This window comes from Temnothorax americanus, unplaced genomic scaffold, assembly GCF_048541705.1.
Source record: "Temnothorax americanus isolate GAGA-0224 unplaced genomic scaffold, ASM4854170v1 Scaffold60, whole genome shotgun sequence".
Taxonomy (NCBI): Eukaryota; Metazoa; Arthropoda; class Insecta; order Hymenoptera; family Formicidae; genus Temnothorax; species Temnothorax americanus.
This window is the reverse complement of record NW_027509752.1, coordinates 761,868-786,607: the sequence shown is the minus strand read 5'-3', so window position 1 is coordinate 786,607 and position 24,740 is coordinate 761,868. Positions and strand designations below refer to the sequence as shown.

Sequence of the window (24,740 nt, the reverse complement as noted above, 5' to 3'; positions counted from 1 at the left end):
TAGGTTATTTAGGTCAAGTTTTCTGTATCCGATTGGCTCGTCGTAAAGTCACAGTCGCGGGAATAGGAATTAGACTGACTTGCGCATAACTGCGATAACGACTGCCTTGCAACCGGAAATAACCTCTCAAGCGACCATCGATCCGTCTGTACGATCGTATCATACGACTTTGCGACTGCTATTGTAGACGAGCCTTTAGTGCAGTTTTTATTGCAACGCAGCCAGGCATTTTGGAAGCACCAAAATAAATTAGGGTCATATTTAGGCGGCAATGAAACAGAGACACGATGTGTTGATTTACGAAAAATACGGCACTTCTAAAACAAATTCTACTGTCGCGCATTTGAGAACACACGTCTAATCAACTAGGAATCAATTAACACTTATTTTAAGTTTAACAGAATCAATATGTTAAATTTTTAGATTAATCGCGACGCCAAAAAACGTATTGACGTTTACGAAAACATAACTTTTTAGAAGCGGTTGGAAGAAAAATGGCGAACGAATATACCTCCTTTTTTAGAGCTCTATACCTACTTTTTCAGAGTTTTTCTAGTTACTGTTACGTCAATTCGTATGTAAAGGCCTTAAGTTTTTCTATCTTGCGGTTTTACTGGCCACACACACTTTCCAGGTAAAATGTAACAGTAAGATAAGGTTTTTGACCAATCGCGTTGCTCGATCTGGCCATCCGTAAAAATTTCTAATTAGCTGATCCAGTGGAAAAACTCCAGGCACCGGGGGCTGTAATTAATCGCAACCTGGTCAAACGGGACCCTCTTCCGTGTACATACATATGCAATACGGCCGTGTGTGCAATACGGCCGTGTATGCAATACAACCGTGTGTGCAATACGACCGTGTGTGTAATACGGTCGTGTGTGCAATACGGCCGTGTGTGCAACACGGACGTGTGTGCAATACGGCCATGTGTGTAATACGGCCGTGTGTGCAATACGGTCGTGTGTGTAATACGGTCGTGTGTGCAATAACAGTCATGTGTGCAATGCGCTGTGTGCAATACGGTCATGTGTGCAATGCGCTGTGAGCAATACGGTCGTGTGTGCAATGCGCTGTTTGCAATACAGCTATGTGTGCAAAGCGCTGCGTGCAATACGCTGTGCGTAATACAGCCGTGTGTGCAATACGGCCATGTGTGTAATACGGCCGTGTGTGCAATACGGTCGTGTGTGTAATACGGTCGTGTGTGCAATAACAGCCATGTGTGCTATGCGCTGTATGCAATACGGTCGTGTGTGCAATGCGCTGTGAGCAGTACGGTCGTGTATGCAATGCGCTGTGTGCAATACAGCCATGTGTGCAATGCGCTGCGTGCAAACGAAGCTGTAGGCAATCGTTTTGTAGGCAACCGGAGCCCTCCCGAAATGTAGACACATTGCCCCATCAAAAATAGGACAGATAGCCCCGACCACGTTTTTCAGTCTTTAACATGTTGCCAATTTTAGATTATTCGGGATTAAGATTTGACGCTTCTCACATCTGATAACTATATGAACTATATACTATAACTATAACTATATGAATATTAGTTGATAATTTTATGAACTGCTTACTTTAATTTGAGTTAAACTACTGTCGCACAGCAAATTTTTCGACCGTCAAAAAATGTGAATAATTGTTTTTTTTTTTTTTTTTAGCGTATAGGTATATAGCGCCTGCGAGAAGCATTGCAAGAAAACAAACAACGTTTAAATCACTTACGCGTAGAGCATTTCTGAACTATATTTGTTACAATGGTAAAGACGTCTGTCTTTCTTAAAACCTCAGATAGCAGTACTGTGGACACATAGCTATATATAAAAATTATAGGGCTCAAAAAGATCTATTTACTTGTCATCTTATCAGTGTGACCTTGGGTGACGTTGCTAACATCAGAACAAGATTACCTTGAATTTTTTAAATGGGACCCTCTATTTTTTATTGCATATTTTTATAAGTCGTCAAAAAATGAATACCCTACGAGATATTTTATATTTTATATTAAAAATATTGTAAAAATTTTTAAAATATTTTTTAATAAAATATTTAATGAAAAGAAGCTTTATTATAGTGTTTTGAAAAAGTCTCGACAAGAGCTACAAGAATATGCTATAAAAAATAGGGAATCTTATTTAAAAAATTCAAGGTGACCTTGTTCTGACCTTGGCAACGATACCCAAGATCAGACTAATAAGATCAGTAAATAGATCTTTTTAAACCCTACAACTTTTGTATATAACATTTTTTCAGAAAACTCCATCCTTTTGAGATATACTGCCGTCCCGGTACTTTTTATACACACTATATTATACTTTTAGTATAATATATATTACGCATGAAAGATTTCTTGCATAATGATACTCATTAACCTCAAAATTTTACATTTAGCAATAAAACTACTATGGCAAATATTATTACTAGAGCAAAACTGTCCATTTCTTGATCAGTATGTTTGCTTATTAATCAATTGAATTGTTCATTTATTGTCCTGTTATTGTTCAGTGAATAAGTCCAGATTTCTCGCATCTTTTGTGCGCAGTAACTGAAGGAAAAGCGTTACATCTTGATGATTGGAATCGCAAGAAGTTTTACTTCTCAATTAGTAGACAGAAGTTAATATTTCTGTCCAGTATATTTCTACCAGGGTATACAATATTGAGTGTGCATTGAGTATGTATTGAGTCATGCTACATTGTTACATATTACTTATATTATATTTTATTATATTATATTTATTGATTATAAATTTTAAATATTTTTTGTTTAATATAAACCGCTATTTCTCTTTAATACCATGTTTTTGAGTTTTTATAGTGTAAATAATGTTGCAATATTTATATCTTTAATATAATTTTGCTTCTCGCAATTATATTTTCTTGAATTACAATATAAAATTGACATAAAACGAGTACAATTAAAAAATGTACTGATGTATGTAACACTCTGATTAACCCCAAAAATCTTTGACTGTATTATATTCTTCACAAGTATCGAACAAACACTATATATATATATATATATATATATATATATATATATATATATATTATTAGCCTTTCAGACTTATAACCTCTTTTTACGTAGCATTGTCAATCTCGAAATTGCAAAGTATTTTCTTCAAAGTGTCAAAAATTAGAAATTTTCTAGTTATCACAGAGCTATATATGTAAGTCTATAGGTTTAATAATATTATATAATGCTAAAAAAATTAATCTAATTTTTTTTCCTCCGATATATTGCCCGTATTTTATACATATATGAAATTCTATGACAGTGTTACAGAATGGCAGACAAAGACAAACATGAAACGCATAGAAAACGCGCGTGTCCGCCGATAACCGAAGTCTTCAGATTGAACCTGAAATATGTCTGCGGTAGTAAATCCTATCGGAAATGCTGTACCGTTTTACCCCTTGGCAGTCTTGAATCGTATAACTATATAGGGGTTGACGTGATCTCTCGAAGAGGGGTCGAAATGTCTGAGCGTCGAGTGTATGCGAGGTCTTAAAGTTGCACGATAGTCTTGAGACGGGTTTAATATGGTGGCAGTCGCATCGCTTACGAAATCCATAACTGGTATCGTCTACGCTTTAGAAAGAGAGACAAAAATGTAAGACTAATTTTTTATCATTTATCTTTATCGTCAAATTTTGTGCTAAATACTTGTTTTGTACAATATATATTTACCATATATATGTGTTGCCATTTTTAATAAATAATCTATGACATAAATTGCAATAAAAATACAATTGCAGAGAGAGAAAGAGAAAGAGAGAGAGAGAGAGAGAGAGAGAGAGAAGAGAGAGAGAGAGAAAGAAAGAGAGAGAGAGAAAGAGAGAGAGAGAGAGAGAGAGAGAGAGAGAGAGAGAGAGAGAGAGAGAGAGCGTGAATAGTCATTATAAATATAAAGTAAAATTTATATACTATTTCTCGATAATAATTATAACTAATAGATAAAAGCACTAACGTAAAGTTTCATGCATAATTGTGTAAGAAAACAATTATACTTATTATACATATAATATATAAATAACAAACTATTTGCAAATCTCATTTGTCTGTGATAATTTTTTACAAAAAAAAGTGTTGTTACAAAATATCATGTTTGGTACATTAATATATGTATGAAAACTATATGTTTTTTGATAAAAAATAATATTTCAAAATATATACTATTAGGTATTATCAAATACTATTTTATATGCAAATACTATTTTTACTGTAATAGATATTACAAAATTGTTAAGAACAATAACTCTGAATTACTAATTTTATCTTTTGTTTTTGTCGTAGGTACCGAATGGAGTTTATACATTCTTGGCAACATCTCTCGATCATCACGTATGCGGCAGGTGTAGTAGAAAACAAAAGAGCAATACATCTCAACGAGTTTGATAGTGTATTGTCGCCTGTCGGTTGGCATGTATTGTCCTCACCATGGCAGTCCACTTGATCACGATCCAGCGGCACTCCAGTTTCGCTCGTGTATACCAGATAAGATGTCGATTAAAATTCATGCAGTCTGTCATCACCGTCGCCGCTATCTTCGACATCTTCGGTTATCGTCGTCGCGTATTACGTTTCTTATATTGTTTCAAACTGAATTTCGAAGTTGAATCGCAATCCGATATGCTGATACAATTTAGCAGCAAAAAATTGCACACGTTTGTCACCCAAATTGCGAACACATTTAAAACATGAACGTTTGTTATATTTTATGTTAAAATATATTCAAATAAAATATAAAATAATGTGCAAATTAATTGTTATATAACATATATAACATCTTTATTTTTTTTATATCAAAAGAATATCGAAAGAAACTGACTTATATATAAAAAAATTTGTATGGTTTTTTGTTTTAAGAAGCTCATATAACTTTATGTGATTTAGAACAGTTTTAAAAACATTTTTTTACACTATCAGCTTTTACAAAAAAAAAGGATTAAAAATCTTGTTACACTTTTTCCGTATCTTTTCTCCTTTATTTTAAATGATTTATTTAAAGACGCCCGATGTAAGTATATGTGTAGTAGCATAGATATAGGTACATATGTATATAATGAAAGAAATAATAGAAATTATAAAAACAATTCTTAAAACTATTTTGTGTGTGTGTGTTTAATGTAACATTTTTTAATACATATAACTATTTTATTATAAAAAAAATCTATTTGAAATATGTACTATGCCATTAAAATATGTACACACCCTCTCTTCCCTTTTCTCTCTCGAAATATTTAGTATAATATGTATATTTATTAAGACCTCATTGTGTAACTTATCTACGCGTTACAAAAATATAAAATTTTTTAAGCATTGTAAAATATATTTGCTTACAATTTACAATTTAAATTAAAAGTTGTATTATATATTAATCATTCTTTATAAATTTTATTAGGAAAAAAGTGATTTAGTGTAGGAATAATGTTTATTATATTATACATTGTTAATTATTACCAAATTTAACTACAATATATTGCAAGAAACAATACTTTAATAATATTTTTTGAAAAGTATATCTTATTTATATATGTCACGCTTTTTCTATATATCTGTGATGATAAAAATTATTTTTATCCAATTAAATAATGCAACATCTCTACACAAGATGTCGAACAGTGATAACGATTTATGTTGGGACGCTATTTCCTGAGAGATTGATCAAAAAGGAGTAAAACGGGGGCAAGACCGAGAGAAGGCACAATAGCAGTGGCGAGAAGGCCCACCCCCGTCTTCGTCGTTACGACTAAGAGAGGTGGATCGAAAGATACGGTGATTCTCCCTCTTTTTCTTCTGTCCTTTCTTTCACATCTCCGAGGAGTAACTAACTGAACGAGAGCTCAGATAGAGGGTGTTAAGGTAATGCTCCATTAGTATGTGGCGCCCGTAGTAACACCACCACATAAGATAGTCGAACTGCGGTTTGTCCTGGCCATCCCTTTTGGCCATACCTACGTATCCAGAACACACTCACATTCATGTGGCATGATGGCAGGCGAGGACCTGTCAATAGCCGGCTTGTTACAGCGGCAATGATCGGCTTAACTAACGGGAAAGATCTATCCAGACGCACTGGATTTTTTTCGGACGCTAGACACGCATGTCAACAGTGTCTTCCCTTTTATAAGACTGCCGGACACACTCGGTCTAATTCGAGCCTCCTGTGAAATCTATTATTATTGCTAGATGAGAAAAACTATAAAAAAGAAAATCGATTAGCTAATCTTTTCATAAATTCTATATTAATATATACATGAATAATTAAATAATCTCAATAATATTTAGCTTTTAAAAATTTTGTAAAATATTTTAAAGTAATAAGAAAAGAAGGGAGAAAAAAGCAAATATACGAAAATAAATTATAATTTATATACTATAAAAAAATGTTAATAAAATGTGTTTCTAAAATAAACTGTAAAATAATTTTATGTAATTTTCAGAACACTTAATTTTATATTTATATGTCACTAGTCACTATACTTTATCTTATAATTGCACGATAAATATAAATTGATTTATAACAAGCATGACATTATTGCAAATATTTCTTTTTACATTAAGAGAAAATTATGCTCTCCTATTTGTATTATTTTTTACTTTGTATTTATGTTAGCTTGCATTGTATACAGTCTTATTCTATGGAAAGCTAAAATTTTTAGAAAAGAGTTTTGAAAAAAATTATTATTTATTACAATTTTTTTCTTTCACTATATCTTCCATTATATCTTCGTTGGACGCAAAACTTTACTGCTGTACAAATAGCTCTGTCATAAAATGCTCAATTTACATTTTATTGATATTAACAACGCAATCAAAGTCTGTAGTAGCTTTATGCTACTTTAGTATGTAATTCATTGTATCTCTGTTAGTATAAAGTAATAAATAAAATTATAGCATTTTAATTTACTTACATGTAAACTAGAAATACATAAAACAATATAACATAAACATAAACACTCTCTCAACATAAAACAAAAAGTATACAATTTAGAAACTTGCACATTGCTTCCTCACCATTTTTTTCGCTTATAAAGCTTTCTCTATGAGGAATTAGCAAAATTAATAGCGTATATAATAGGCCGACTTCTTCGTAGAGGAAGCTTTATAAGCGAAAAGAAAAATGGCAAGGAAACAATGTGTAAGTTTCTAATTTGCACTCTTTTTTTTATTTTTATTTAACACCTTCACAGAAAATAGACAATAAATAAAGAAACTTAATTTGAATAAAAATTCGGCATTTTCTCAATATATTATTGTTTAATATATTGAGATCAATATATCAGTTGGGGTAAGCGCCACCTGGGACGTTACAAAATATTTATAAAAAATATTTATAAAAAATTAGATTATACATTTAAAAAAAATTTTTTTAATTTAAAATTTTATTAAAAAATAAATCCTTTCGCCAATTCTCATCAGAATCAAAACCGATCATTCTTCAATGACACTTTATTTATTTAAAAAAATTTAGCCCAATATCTCAAAATTTGCAGAAGTTAGAACTTTCACAGGCATTTTCTTATCAATTTTATATTTATATTGTTTATACGTTATACGTTATACGTTATACGTTATACGTTATACGTTATACGTTATACGTTATACGTTATACGTTATACGTTATACGTTATACGTTATACGTTATACGTTATACGTTATACGTTATACGTTATACGTTATACGTTATACGTTATACGTTATAATAAAATATGAAGATGACATCTTCTATCGCCATAGTCAAAACATTACTTATTGTTAGTTCAGTATTGTATGATATAGCATCTAGCATCGGTTCGTGCAAATATAACACTCGATCGAAAGAGATTAGAGATAAAAAAGATATTACAAGTGCCATACGGTTGCTTAAAGGTGACAAGGATTGAGTTCTAAACGGATCACATGAGACCTGTGCGTGACGAAAACCTAGGTTGCTTATCGCCCTGCGACATCGAGTATCGCAAGACCTCTCGCGATCGCCATCCTTGTCGCCTTCCTTCCAAGAACCATCCGGATAACTACACTTATTCTTGCATCACGTTGCTATAACAATCTTGACGGACAGTATCCATCTGACTAATAAGATATCTTTTTGTTTTGACTCAGGAATGTGAAACCACTCAATCTATGGTTATACATTAATATACAAATTCACCTTACTACCTTAATTAAAAAGTTTCAAGAATTTTTAAATCAAACGCAAAATGTTTGATTATTTATCGAAATGTATTTTATCGCCTTCAAAGTACTCTCTATCATTACTTACATGCAATGCCAACGCTTTAACCAATCTTTCATACATCGTTCGTAATCGATTGACGGTATACCCTTCAGCTCCTCCAGTGAATTTTTCTTAATAGCTTCAATTGTGTCAAAACGGCGTCCTTGCAGCGGCAATTTGAGTCTAGGAAATAGGAAAAAGTCACACAGAGCTTGATCAGGCGAATAAGGCGCTTACGAAATGATGTTAGTCGAGTTTATGGCCAAAACATTGCAAATAATGCATCAATAAAGTGTGAGTATTATCGTGATCCAAAAACCACGAGTTGTTTGCCCAAAAATTCGGTCGATATATGTTTGTTGCTTTTTGCAACATTTTTAACGTCTCAGCACAAGCAATTTCATTTCTGACACAAAATTTAATGTAGATTCGTTGTTTGATAAATTTAGATGTCGTAAAATTCGCTAAACACATCAAACGCTACTTTACAAAAACATCAGCTATTCACGAATAATTTGACAGATTACAATAATATTTTGATAAATGTCAGTGATAGGATTACCAACATTATTATTTTAAAAAACGTTGGATTTGTGCGGTTCTCTTAAAAAAGAAATTCCCGAAACTTTTTGATCAGCGTAGTACAACTTTAGAATAAAAGATTTTGGTACTATGAAAAATATTATGATAATAAAAATACACAAACAATTTTGTAACTTGCCAGTAATAATTAACGAATATATTTCAATTACATCGACTCAACTGGCCACAATTAAAACAAAACACGTCGTTTCGGCCCTTGATTTGGGCCCTTTTTAAGTGCAAACTAAATAATCCGTAAGAAATCGTTGTTGAAATCACAAGACATCCGTAATGTATTCTGGAATAATTTTATACATTACGGATGTCTTGTGATTTCAACGACGATTCTTACGGATGATTTAGTTTGCATTTAAAAAGGGCCTAAACGTCGTGTTTTGTTTTAATTGTGGCCAGTTAAATCGATGTAATTTAAAATATATTTATTATGATAATCTTTGTTGAATCTTGTATAATATAATAGTCTTACAAAAAAAATTTCTGCTAAATGACAATAGGAGTCTGTAACTGAAAAATTATTATATTCTAGATATCCCTGTCAAGAAAAAAACGATTTCAAAAAATTTATAAATAATAAGTATTCGATAGATCTGTGATACTCACTGTACCTCTTATTTTTCTTCGTAATTGATTCATATTCGAAGCACCGTAGAAAAAAAACGTAAAAAATTACAGTGTGCTTCTTTAAAAGAATGAGAGAGAAAAAAAGAGAGAGGGAAGGAGAGAGAGAGAGAGAGAGAGAGAGAGAGAGAGAGAGAGAGAAAGAGAGAGAGAGTATCCATTCACTTATCTTGGTTTCAGCAACAAGGATGCAAGTCACCAGCCCTCGGGTGCGGTAGGAAGACATTGATGTGAATTAATGGCAGCTTAAGTTATAGTTAGCGTCTCAGTATTCCGCGTGTGTAGGAGGAGGGGGAGAACCCCCACAGCGGCGGTATTAATTAACGCGACCCCAAAATCTCCTCTTAACCCCTGAACTCTCGTTTAAACGGTACCGTATCATGGATACTGTCTCCCCGTTAAGAAGCAGTGAAGGGGCGAGAAGAAAACGAAGGGAGAGAGGGGGGGAGAGAGAATACCCTATAAATATTATCTACTCTTTCGCTCTAATATAAATTCGGGGCGTCTGTTATGCAATGATAGACGATTACAGAGCATTTTCGAAATCGCACTCCACAATGTGAGTTTTATTGATCTGACGCGACTATAATATGGACAGGGTTATGGCGTTTTATTTTCCTCGTTTTTACATTTGCAACTAAATGACCACGTCATTTTAATATTAATTATTGCAATATGTCTTTTAATTCAAATTTAACAGAATTTGTATCTTAATTTTACTTCAAAGTAGAATAACGTTAAATAAAATAAAAGAGGATTAAACATTTTGTTGTTTATTACGTTATGAATACTATATTGTCATATACAAATAATTTTACTTACCGCTTTGTATATTTTAGCCTGTCTATCCTTATTTATAAATTACGATATTTTCATAAACATATCAATATATTTAGGCCCGAAATTGTAATCAAATTTGAATTTACATAAAACGCTCTTATTAAATTTTTTTTTTTTTTTGATAGATTAATATATACACATTTTCTTTTTTATTATATTTAAAATAATCTTATATTATTTTTAAAAGATTTTATATTTGTAAATAAAGCAAATATTTAAAATGAGGTTCTTCATTTTAAATATTTTAATTATAAAAATTAAAGACAACATAAATTATTTATATAGATATGCTGCAAAATTTATATATATGTTAACTTTTGTCATTAATTAAAATAAAATAAGTTTTCTGGTTAAAATTATCTAAATTTAAGGTATTGATTACAGAGAAAGTTTAAAAGTGCAAGAACGCTTTCGAAAACTGAATAGGTTTGACTGAATAAAAGCGTTCACCTCTCATGCGAAGAAACCGGCTTCGCCGCCGTGAGGGACAAAAAGCGAAATTTATAATCCGGAAAAACAATTATGGAGGTCGCGATCGAACGTCAGGGCCGCCGCACTGGCAAAAAACGACTAATATCTCCAGTTTGATTTATATATTCGCGCGAGCAATGGATCGCGCGGCCGGATGCTAGAAGGGAAGAGGCGTAACGGATATTAAATAGAATATTAAAGATTTAGCGCGCAGGAGACAACAGCGTTCGAAGTTCGGCTGATCTGGTAGTCTGCAGAACGTGTCACTGAATGCAGAGAAGTTATATGTATTTCTCTTATAAGTCTCTACATATGCGCGAAGGCCAAGAAACGGTTTCGGCGAGAGTCGTGAAGGCAGGGGATGAAGGCAAGGGCTGCCCATTTCAATAAACTGACCGCCATAAATCGTATGTGCTACATACCGTGGAGCGCACATATGTATTTATACATGTGCTCGCCTATCTATTTACGACATTCACATTCTACAAGTTATATCCGCAACGCAAAATCGAAAAAATTTCCGCATATATAAAGTGCGTAAATATAAATTCTTACATGACTGTATTTATGTGAAACGCTGAAAATGTAATAGACTAACATCGTATACACTAGAGATTCAGAGAAAACTTAAATAAAAATTATGTGTTATATACATAGAAGTACATTTGATAACAATAAAAAAATATTTAATTTTCAAATCTAACACACACACACACACACACACACACACACACACACACACACACACACACACATTGGCGCGCGCGCGCTCATACTCGTTAACATACGAGGGTCGGTATAACAAAAGTAACGCCTCCCAATTTTTTTCTTTTGAATCTGGCACCATAGAAAATTTTGCGTTTCACTGAGTTGTTACTTGAAGTCTCTAGTTGCACTAGTGATGTTGTGATCATTTACGTAAGTGTGTCACACAAGCAGTTTGAACTGTGTGTTTCAGATATGCATAACAGATAAGAGTGGTGGTATACTGGTGGTTGAATTTCTTGCCATGGAAGAAGTGAGTCCTGTTGAAATCCATTCACATTTTAGAAATAGTGTTATTATGAATATTTCTGAGAAGCAAACGGATTTCAATGGCTGCGTTCAGCAGAAAAAACAACTCAGTGCAATCAGTAATTTTTTAAAATAACTAGTCTTTGCCTTATTTCTTCCTTGGATCCATGTGTAAAAACCAATCGTAATACAGAATCATTACGTGCTCATTGACCTGTTTTCTCCGCTGAACGCAGCTATTGGAACTTATTTCTTCCACGGTAAACAAATTCAATCATTGCTCTTATTTGGTACGCATGCCAAAATTGTTCGTGTGACACAGTTACGTAACTGATCATAACGCCACTGATCATAACAATTCGGTCTTCAACCGACTTTTACCTAACAGTATATTTTGATAGATCATGGCATACTTTCTTTGTAAACTTTTTGAATTTTTGCAATATTTTCAAAATTGAAGAAAATATAGTACACGAAAATGTGCGTGACGTCATAATGTTGTTGCGAAATCTTTTGAAGTTGCCGTCATCAAAGAAACTTTAGAAAGCTATAACTTTCTCAAATTTGGGTTTTTTTTTTAATTCAAAAAGTACTAAAAATTGGCTTAGATTCTCTACATTAATTATGGATACCGCTTAATAAAAAAATTTTACTTGAGAACCCAATTCAGTGAAACGCAAAATTTTTTATGGCGCCAGATTCGAAAGAAAAAAATTAGGAGGCATTACTTTCGTATTTTGACCTTTGTACATATTATATTTAAAATAAAAAACATGATTGTGTTTGTGTTAATATTTATAAAAAACAAATATTTAAATAAATGTTACCACATGCCTTAGTAGTCGAATTGGTCAAGACCCGACCCGTCACGGATTGTAGTAAGGTGCTTTACAGTCATTTTAAAAAGGTTGATACTTATTAGCATCAAAAATTACATTGATTGAGAAGGACCAAAACCAATTGCAATGGTCAAAATGTTGTGATAATTATAATTAATAAAGATGACCATTTTTAAGTCGAATAAAAAATTTTTATTATTAATTATTTACTGACAAAGTAAAAGTTGATTTAGATATATTACATTGTTATACATATTAAATATATATATATATATATATATATATATATATATTATATATATATAATATTTATTATTACACACACACAATTGTGTAATGAGTGTAATTTATAAATTTAAAAAATGCTTTGGCATATGTTATTGGTACAAAAACACAATTAATAAAAAAAAGTCGCTAAAGTAGTCACAATTATTTTTAAATATGTTTGTTTTTTAATCTCTACGCAATATTTCTTCTCTTGCTCTTTTTAATACACAGTTTTTATTCTATTAATTAATTTTAGCATTTTTATCTGTAATAATTTATATATGTTATAAAAATTAATCAAACGAACAAACGGACTATAAATCTAAATACAATATGGAAGTATTTTCCATACATTTACATGAAAATTTTCTCAACATCTCCAGCTTCTGTCCTGTTATTTTTCCTTCTGTCGCGCGAACCTCTTTGCGGTCGAGTAATAAAATCGGACTGCGGGCAGTTTCGTCCAGCCTGGACGAACGCCTTATTGCATGTAAAACATTTATGTACCCTAGATATTGGCGAGTTCCTACATTGACTCGGGTTCCACATACAGCGTTTCCGCAATTTTGCAAATAATAATAACAATAATCATTAATAAATCGTTCATACAACAATTTTTGCACTGCATAAAATGTTGTGCATAAATTAACAACAAAGACAAAATTTGAATCATACAGTAAACTCAAAAATTTATTTAAAAAATATATATATAAAATTTAAGTATCCACAAAATGCACAAGATAACATATGTACAAAAGAAAAATAATATTACAAAATCTCAAAAACATATTTTATAAATCGTAGAGTTAAAAAGTTTCAAAAAACACTTTTTATTGCAAGCAGAATATTTTTTTAGGCATAGAAAGCTCCTGAAAAAAATATTTCACATATTTAGTATCATCTTATACCTATATATATATATATATATATATATACAAAACGTCAATATATTTTTAGATTATTTTAAATTTAAAATAATTTATATTTCTATATTCTTAAATTTTTTTTTAATTTATCTAAATTTTATCTAAAAAGTTTTCTTCTATTTCACCATTTCTGTACGCTTTTTATAAAAATGTAATATTTGTTTAACACACCTGTCATTAGTTCTTATATTATGTGCTAATTAAAATTAATTCCGGTTTTCTAATATTCAAAATTATTTGATTTCTTCAATTCTACACATTTATTTGCAAATGACAATAGCTTTAGCAACATCTCAGGTATCGTTTCGCATATGTAAAAGTTTCTAATTTTTCAAACAAAATTTTGTAATTAATACCAAGATGACTCTAATGAGATATATGTGGCGGACTAAATAATAATCTGTAATAACTCAACCTTGTGATGTAACCACTAATAAAATCTATTCATCTTTAATGAAGCACAATAAAGAAAAAGGAGATGTTCACCTTGACATTCATGGATAAGCTACTCCAATTTCATATTCCCTCGTATCCATCTGTAATGAGCGGTTTCTGTATTAATGGTTCTAACGCTTTCTCTCGTCGCATAACATAACATGTATCGCGACGCATCAATGTGACGTTTAATAATTGCATTGAGCGTCGCAAAGCTCGACATTAATAACACGTCAGAAGTCAGAACGTGACATCGGATGGTGTCGTTCGACCTATGACAAGTATATTAGCCTTGTTAAAAAGTAGCTATAGTATTCCTTTGTTTCTTGCTTTTTCAAGATGTATCAAAGAGATCACCTATCATCTTTTTCTATACAAGCTCTCCTTACATTCATTGTATACCAATATGAGTATATTTTTCATTTTTTACATTCCCAAAACTCCATTAATTTAACCCTTTATACTTGATTATTGATAGGAATAAATAATTTCAAGATAAGATAGTCATATTAATTAACGAACTATAAAGTATTATGTGTAAAAAATAATTTGCATACTAAATTCTACAGGAACTTTATTACATCTTCATTCAATTAATTACTTATAATTAATTGCAATCCATTGAATTTAAACGTAATAAAATAATCTTTGTTAATTTACAATGACTAATAATAATTTACTCTTTATTATTATTTATTTATATTATTTATTTTTTTTTTTTAATTTTATTAGTAGGGGAGACCGAGGCTAATTCGACACTATTTTTTTCAAAGGCAATTTTTAATATTTAATTAAAATTTTTAGGCAAATTTTCAATGGTATATATTTAAAGAGTGTTCCTTCAGGTACAAAATTGATTAAAAAAGTTTAGCTGTACGTCGCTTTGTTTTGCCGCCAGGAAAAGAAAAGTGTCGCAAAGACAAATTTTTGAATTGAAAAATGCCGAGGCAAACTCGACACCCCGCCGGGGCAAACTCGACACTTTGTCTGATCGACACAATTTGATCTGGAACTTATTTTTTACTGTCTGAAAATAAAAATACACACACACACACATTGTTTATTGTGTATTTAAAAAATACAAAAATTCGGAATAAAGTAGCTAGAACAATCATTTGAAATAATGAGAACAAAAATTGTTAAACTTTCAATTATCTTCATCTAAACTCATGTCTGAAAAACAATTAATGCAGGTAAACTCGCGATCGGACGTGTGCATACATTTGTCATGAGCCATACGGCTACATGACAAGCATCATTTGTTACTGGGAGCCGACGAAACGGCGTGGTGTTGACTTTGCCCCGGACGTCGTTTTTCACTTTTGTCACTCCAAAAACATGACAATTTTGAAAATATGCAAAAACTATTATCGGATTTGTATCCCTAGTAGCACATGATAGAGTATATACGTTTTATATAAAAAACGTATATATATATATATATATATATATATATATATATATACGTTTTATATATAAATTTATATATAAAACGTATATACTCTATCATGTGCTACTAGGGTAGAGGATCAAATTTCCCATCAAAATCACTTACATATAAGTTCGATGTAAAGTTCGTATAACAGTAAAGCTCGATGAAAGAGTAGAAATTTTCAAGAGATCAGAAAAATTACTTTTCACCATCAAAAACGCTTATGACACGCTAAAAATTACACCATAATATAACGCAAAATGTCATCAAATCCCGTTGATAATACTGGCACATAAAGACACATTTACAGTAGGAAAGGCAAGTTTCTACGATAGATTTAAATTAGCAAAAAATCTAGTGTCAAGTTTGCCCCGATGTCGAGTTAGCCCCAGTCTCCCCTACCAATTTTATTTTTTAATATTGATATTTTTATTAATTTTTTGTTATTTTCAAAATGCTTGACTAATGTAACTAACAAATAATTTTAAGTCACAATAAAAATATTTTAAAATTATTTGAGAACTAAAACAGAAAATTGTGCGCGTTAAGCAGCGTTTACACATGTAATGATTAGTAACGCCAACTGACTGGCATTCAATGCCGCCATCAGAAACCGTTGCCATTAAACTGGCAAATTCACAAGTATTTACATAATGATGCTATTGGCGTATAATATGGAAAATATTTAACATTTATTAATTAAACACACAGTAAATGACGGCAAGCATATAACCTCAAATTTTACGTTTAGGCCTGGCACCAGTAGGGAAGACCGGGACTAAAACGTCTACGGGGTAAAACTGTCAAATCAAATATCTCGAAACCTGTATATTGTGCAAACTCGCTATTAACATTGTAAACGCTGCTTATGGTACCCATGTGACCAACAGAGTTTCGGCAGGTTACCTGCCGTGTTATGATTTTTACGAGAGCAAACGTGTTTTTGGAAGGTAAAAGTAAAATTTTCTGCGGGTGAAAATTTTGTAATATCTGCAATAATATTTGCTCTCCAAATCTCGAGGTACGGGATTATAAAGAGTAATGCATGCTGAACACGAATCCAATGTAGTTTTTTCATTATCGTTGATGTCTAATATTTCGTGGACGATCAAACCTGAAACTTGTGTTTGGGGCTAATCCGTCAGTAAGTCGGATTCTGACGAAGACTTGGATAATACGTGCTGCGTGTGCTCAGAGAAGTTGACAATAAACCGAGCATATGAGAAACAGTGCATTGCGTGCGAGCGTAGGGCACACAACACATGGGTGCGCTTGTCAGGATCTGTATTTACGTGCCTAAATTGTTTTATGAAATAGGTAAAACAATTATTTTTTAATAATGTTTTGCATAAAAATTTTTAATAAATTTTTATATTTAAAAAAAAACAATTATTAAAATGTATCCTATCATTTTTCAGGATTAGATGTACGTATATGTATTAAAAATGCAGTGTGATTGATTTGCCCTGGGGGGTGACGGTTATACCCCGGCATTTTTAAGATTTCAATTTTTCCATTGTTGTCGTTTTTGCTCTATACCGATTAAACAAAGCGACGTAGACAAAAATTTCCTATATAAATTTTGTAGTTAAAGGTTCACTCTTTACAGTGGTATACCACATTTATTATGCCACGTGTATTTATGTCCCTAACAGCAATAATATTCTGTATATCTATAGACTCGAAAAAACCTAAGTAACAAGTGGTAGATCTTTATATCTCGAAAAATCTCGAAAAAATCTAAGCAGTAGTATCTTTATTTCCGAAAAATTATAACCCAAGTGATACACGTCACAAAATTATGTTACCTTATCAAAAAGAAGAGTCGCGCTTCAAGTGATCTATTACAATTACAAAAAAGAAATGATATCTCTTTAAGTTAGAGCGCCAATTACAGAGAGAACATGCCTCAAAAAATAATTGTTGCACTACATTGAAAAATCTTTACATTGTGTCAATTAGAAAAGAATGTATAATAACAATTTTATAAGATTAAAAAATTTTATTTAAATTTAACAAGGGAATACAAGATATTTAAATACAAAGTTATTTACATGTGTATTTTTTAATGGCCACAAAGAATTACAGAAGTAACAGTACAAAATGAAAATATTTTATTAAAATACATAAATTTTTCTTGTAAAAAAAACTTGGCGCTGCTAGACCTTTTAAATAAATAAGGACAACAATAAATAAAAATAATTCAGAGAAGAATACAATGGGAGTAATATTAAATGATTATCAGCGTGGATGTGGGAGTGAGTGATATGGGTGTGCGTGACTACGCGGACGGCGGATAATGCGGCTTATAATTAAGTATAGAATAAGTTTATTTATTTATTTAAAATTTTGAGGTCTAGCAGCGCCAAGTTTTTTTACAAAAAAAATTTATGTATTTTAATAAAATATTTTCATTTTGTACTGTTACTTCTGTAATTCTTTGTGGCCATTAAAAAATACACATGTAAATAACTTTGTATTTAAATATCTTGTATTCCCTTGTTAAATTTAAATAAAATTTTTTAATCTTATAAAATTGTTATTATACATTCTTTTCTAATTGACACAATGTAAAGATTTTTCAATGTAGTGCAACAATTATTTTTTGAGGCATGTTCTCTCTGTAATTGGCGCTCTAACTTAAAGAGATATCATTTCTTTTTTGTAATTGTAATAGATCACTTGAAGCGCGACTCTTCTTTTTGATAAGGTAACATAATTTTGTGACGTGTATCACTTGGGTTATAATTTTTCAGAAATAAAGATACTACTGCTTAGATTTTTTCGAGATTTTTCGAGATATAAAGATCTACCACTTGTTACTTAGGTTTTTTCGAGGTATAATACTACCACTTTTTTTTTTTGGTAACAACATATACACTACTATACGTGTACTTGGCGCCTTTTTTTACCTTTTTTTAAAAAAGGTAATTTTGTGCGGATATCACGCTTTTTTGTAGTATATTACGCATTGTATAAACAGTATGTACAGGATAAAGCTATTTGGAGGTATAATACTACCACTTTGTTTTTTTCGAGGTAACAACATAACAGGGTAACAACATAATACATATACACTATTATGCGTGTACTTGGCGCTCATTTTACTTTTTTTTAAAAAAGGTAATTTTGTACGGATATCACGCCTTTTTGTAGTGTTACGCATCTTAATCTTATAAACAATATATCTTATAATCTCATAAACCGTATATAATACAAGGTATGAAGCTAAAAGTGTTACGGACTATTATTTCTAAAGAAAACAACAATTTAATATTTTGCTCAGTTTTTTAAAAATAATAATCTGTAACCCTTTTAGTTGTACACCTTGTATATATTTTTCAATTTCAACATAAAACATAATCGCAATAAAGCATGATTAATGTTAATAAGTCGTTAACTGTAAAATTCTTTATTTATTTTTATTTGCGTGTCTTACTGAATGTTGTTCGCAACTGTATATGTACCGATATCTTCCAGGTATCGATATTTTTGATAATTATTTTTACGTCAGACATAATTTTAATTCATCCAATTTTTATTATGTCTAAACATAATTTTTGTCCAATTGTTATTATGTCTAGACATAATTTTAATTCAGCGATTTTTATTATGTCATGACATAATTTTAATTCTGCCGCTAGGGAAATTTTAAGTCGATTTTTATAATCAAGCTTGAATTCAATGTTTAGGTGTCCCAGGTTGCCGATGACGAAGTCCACATAGCGCGCTCTATAGTTTTTGGTGTCCAGGTGTATTAATACCTTGAATTTGATGGCCACGTGTTCCAAGTTGCCGATGACGAGGTCCACATAGTGCGCTTCGTAGTTTTCGGTGTCTACATGTATTAATACCTCGAATTCGATATCTACGTGTCCTACATTGGGTGCGTTCAGCCGATACTTTGCTAGCCTAGCAATCGTGAGCAGTCGCTCGTTTTCGCTCGTTTCCTCTTTTTTGACTTACTGGATTAAAGAGAGAAGAAACGAGCAAAAACGAGCAACTGCTCACGATTGCTAAGCTAGCGGAGTATCGGCTGAATGCACCCATTCAGATTTAAAATTATTAATACACCTAGACACCAAAAACTACGAAGCGCACTATGTGGACCTCGTCATCGGCAACCTGGGACACGTGGACATCGAATTGAAAGTATTAATACACGTAGACACCAAAAACTACGGAGCGCACTATGTGGACCTCGTCATCGGCAACCTGGGACACGTAGACATCGCATTCAACGTATTATTACACCTGGACACCGAAAACTACGAAGCGCACTATGTGGACCTCGTCATCGGCAACCTGGGACACGTGAACATCGAATTCAAGGTATTAATACACGTAGACACCGAAAACTACGGAGCGCACTATGTGGACCTTGTCATCGGCAACCTGGGACATCTAGACATCGCATTCAACGTACGATTACACCTGGACACCGAAAACTATGAAGCGCACTATCTGGATCCCGTCATCGGCAACCTGGGACACGTGAACATCGAATTCAAGGTATTAATACACGTAGACACCGAAAACTACGGAGCGCACTATGTGGACCTTGTCATCTGCAACCTGGGACACCTAGACATCGCATTCAACGTACGATTATACCTGGACACCGAAAACTATGAAGCGCATTATCTGGATCCCGTCATCGGCAACCTGGGACACGTGGACATCGAATTCAAGATATTAATACACGTCGAAACCAAAAACTACGGAGCGCACTATGTGGACCTCGTCATCGGCAACCTGGGACACGTAGACATCGAATTCAACGTATTATTACACCTGGACACCGAAATCTATGAAGCGCATTATCTGGATCCCGTCATCGGCAACCTGGGACACGTGGACATCGAATTTAAGATATTAATACACGTAGACACCAAAAACTACGGAGCGCACTATGTGGACCTCGTCATCGGCAACCTGGGACACGTGGACATCGAATTCAAGGTATTAATACACGTAGACACCGAAAACTACGGAGCGCACTATGTGGACCTCGTCATCGGCAACCTGGGACACGTAGACATCGAATTCAACGTATTATTACACCTGGACACCGAAAACTATAAAGCGCACTATCTGGACCTCGTCATCGGCAACCTGGGATACATAGACATCAAATTCAAGCTTGATTCATAAGAATCGACTTAAAAATTCCCTAGCGGCATTTTCTGCCAAGCATAGAGAACCTTTTTTTCCGTTGACTCAATATTTATTATATATATACCTAATTTACCTAAATATAGAAATCTTCCTCCTGACCGATAAGTCTATCGACCTAATTTCGAAATACGCGCGCGATATCGAAACTGGCGATACCTGCGCCGCCAGCGTCGAAAAAGTGAAAGTGACGTTTCTCTGATAGATCGCGGCGTTTGGAGGAGGAGGAGGAGTATCTAAAAATAAATTTTCACATTTGGACTTTGCGTCGCAATATCTCCGCTCGTAAGGCACGTAGCGGAATATTATGAGAGAAACCCCCCCCTAATTGGACCCCAAGCTATCGATCAAGCCTACTTAGAACTTGATCCGTTCACTCGTTATCGAGATCTCAACATCTCGGGTACTCGCAACCCGTCGCGTCGCGTAAAAGAGTCACGGTCGGTCTCGCTCCGCGTGTACTTGGCGCGAGACACTACCGTGTCTCTTGATAGAACATATAAGGATGTACTTAATATACTGAGAACATCCTTATAATATTTTATACTTTACGATATCCTCTGAACATTCTCAAAATATACATTTGCTGTTAGGAATGTGTACGTGTGTTATTTATTTGCTTGTTTTTATTTTAAATAAAAATTTTGAAATAAATATTTCTAACAAACTAAAAGAAGCCAAAATCTTCTATATACATACAACAAACATTACTACCTATAACAAATTGTGACATTATTTTAATCATTGAAAGATATAGATATTTAGACGCTACTACAGTTTTACAACAATTTCACTGCAACAGAGCGCAACTGCATATATGCAATATTGCAATAAATGGAATATATGAAAAATTTATACGATAATAAGTGGATTTTAAGAATTCATTTACAAAATTCGTTATGAAGTTGGTAATATATGATCCGATTACGATGTACGTGCGCGTACACATGCGTGAAATTATGGTCACGCGTGTCGCTTCTCTCGCGACCCTCGGAAATGCTCCAAGATTGCGCTGAAAATTCGATTCACTTTACGGACCCTATCTCCCTTCTCTAAAAAAGAAGTAACGCGCCGCTCGTTCGGGGATCGTTTAAACGCCCTTTAGAGCCTATTTTAAACAATTCACTAGTCTCGCTATCACTCCACCGCAATAAATCAAAAAACTCGATTGATACACGATGCCAGTTTTAATCGACTTCCACTACCCTCGTTCTTTTCCCCAAATTATACGAGATATTATATCAATTAAATTATTGCCTGCGTATTCTTAATATCTGTTGAATATAGGCGTTTTCAAAATGTTTGATCTAATTTTACCATTTTTAATTTTTTTATTAACTATAATCATACATCATTATAAAACAATCCTTAAAGTTATGTACGTGTGATATTGTTACTTGTTACTTCATTATAATTATGTATATAGTATCTAATTTTTGAGTAATAATAATAAATAAATAATATTTATATACAACAATGCTATTACGTATTTTTAACATTTTTTGTTGCCATAATCTTACATTTTCATTATTCATCAATTTTGTACTAAAACGAGAAAATATTTTTTAAATCACGTACAATTTCAAAATATTGTTTACGATAAAAAAATTTGATAGTTTTCTATGTTCTTTTTTATGGCAGAGCAATTAATATATAAAATAATGATAAACAATGATAAAGATAAACAATAATACAGATAAAAATGAAATAAATTAGTTTTAATTTGTTTTATGCTTTACTGTCGTAATCAACTAACTAATTATAATCCAATTAACAACGTCTCCAACATAAACTTTGACATCGACTATTGGCACAATAAAATCCAATAACCGATAGTGTAGTGTTCCAATAGTATACATATGCAGTAACAGGGCCACACGGCAGACTTCGATTCTACAACGCAGACGAATGGAAGGGGATCAACGGCGATTGGCTCCATTTCTTTCACCCCTCATCATACATTATGAGGCTTCGGTTTTCTATTAAATCTACACTTACTTGAATTTATTCGTTGCTCTATAAATAAGCAGATAAATTCTAAAACGCATTCAAATCGCGCGCGCCATTATTAATTATATCGCAATGTAAAGATCTAAACTTTAATGTTATAATTGTTTTTATTATAATCATAATCGCGCACCAGTTTTCATTACAATTATTTTACAAAAAATAAAATTATAAATGTAAATATAATCTGCAAATTTTTTGATTAAATTTACAATCGCGGTTTCTTCTCAATAAAAAAGCAAATTGAATAAAATTCATTTTTTTGATCTTTCTAATTTTTATATTAAATATCTTAGTAATTAAATTACACTACAATTTTGTTTAAGAAAATATATTACTTACAAAGAATTTTTTATCTATTTGCGTTTATAAATTATTTACAATTTTAAGAAATCAATTTTGCAAAGAAATCTCTTTATACTCATATCTTGTTTAAAACTATAATATTTTTATTTTTGAACAAATATATAAGTTGTCTTTAAGATTTAAGTGTCGTTTGAAGTAATTGTAGAAGAGATATAAAAAAATCTAATAAAAAAAAGACTTTTGTTCGTCATTTTTACGTAAAGTTTAATGCTACAAAAGAAAAGTAATTTATCGCCATTTATATCGAGGTTACTTTGAATTTTTTAAATAAAACGCGCGGTAATCTTGTTTCAGTATCATAAAGATAAAAAGGACGTATATTTAACAGATTTATTTAGAGTGATTGTAAAAATAATCAGGTCACAGAGAAAAAATAATAAAACAGACAATAACCAAATTTTCTTTATTTATTTTATTTGTAAAATATATACTCAAAAAAGATTTTCATCTCTGAATCTAATGAACACTTGCAATTACTACATTATATGTATATGTATAGATATTAATAAATAAAATATTAAGCGAAAAAGCGTGTAAAACAAGTTATATGTATTTTTATCATAACTCCCCCTTCTTTTCGCTCTCTTCTCTCTTGCCTCTTTTTTTATATATAGGTACGCACGCGCGCAGAAAAACAACACCTAAAAGGAAAAATATTGGCCGCAAAATACATAAAAAAAATCTACTATTGGTTAAAAAGATGTTCCAATCCGTTGTGTATATGTAAATGTAAGTGTCGTAAAGAATAAAGCGCGTAAGTAAATAAAATATGTCTGTCAAATAATATAAAGTCAGGAACTTTTAAAAACGCATCTATTACATAAAATAAATATATGAAACAATAAAACAAATGTATGAAAATATTAAAGATACATATAAAAGATACTTTTAAATTTTTTATTTAATGATAAGAATAAGAAAATATTTTTATAAATTTTATAAGAATAAAATGTAATAAATAAGAACTTAGTAATTAAAAGCAAGAAAATTACCCGCATTAACACTGAAAATTGTTTCTGTCTGAAGATAAAAACAGCAAAATTAATTTTTCCAGAATTAGTTAAAATAAAATTAGTTAAAATCTAAGCAAGAACATATGGGCTAGTACCAGTTGATAAGCACAAATTCGGCCGTGACTGTGTTTATACTTGCAGTAAATATAGTCAAACATTAATTTCAATCCTTCCTCAGATATTCCTTAACCGAAATACAAATATTGAGTATTGATTAAGATCTTTTACTCAAGTTATCGATCATTACGTGCTCTTCAAATTTAAATTTTTTAAACATCTCTTGTATATTTTTATTTACACAATAATTATATTATAATAACCCTTAAATGCCACCTGGAGTCGAGCGGACCCCAGACCCTTTACAATGATATATTTTCAAATGTTTCACCCAAAAATGGAGCTCATGCTTCCATTGATGATAGTTGAGTGATTGACCTACTACCCGGTTGTACACTTAGCAGTACTCAGCTTACTTAATTTTTTATACTATGTTGAAATTGAAATTTTAACAAT

General features: G+C 31.9%; 1 protein-coding gene across 2 annotated transcripts in view; it reads right to left on the bottom strand.

Annotated features, from left to right (window-relative positions):
• Positions 1–24,740, bottom strand: part of Tj (Maf family bZIP transcription factor traffic jam) — a 167,660-nt gene that overhangs the window by 91,146 nt on the left and 51,774 nt on the right. For both annotated transcript variants that reach the window (XM_077420765.1, XM_077420766.1), the window contains exon 6: positions 8,267–8,404. The gene's annotated coding sequence lies outside the window, so the exon portion shown is untranslated. The remainder of the gene's footprint in view (positions 1–8,266; positions 8,405–24,740) is intronic.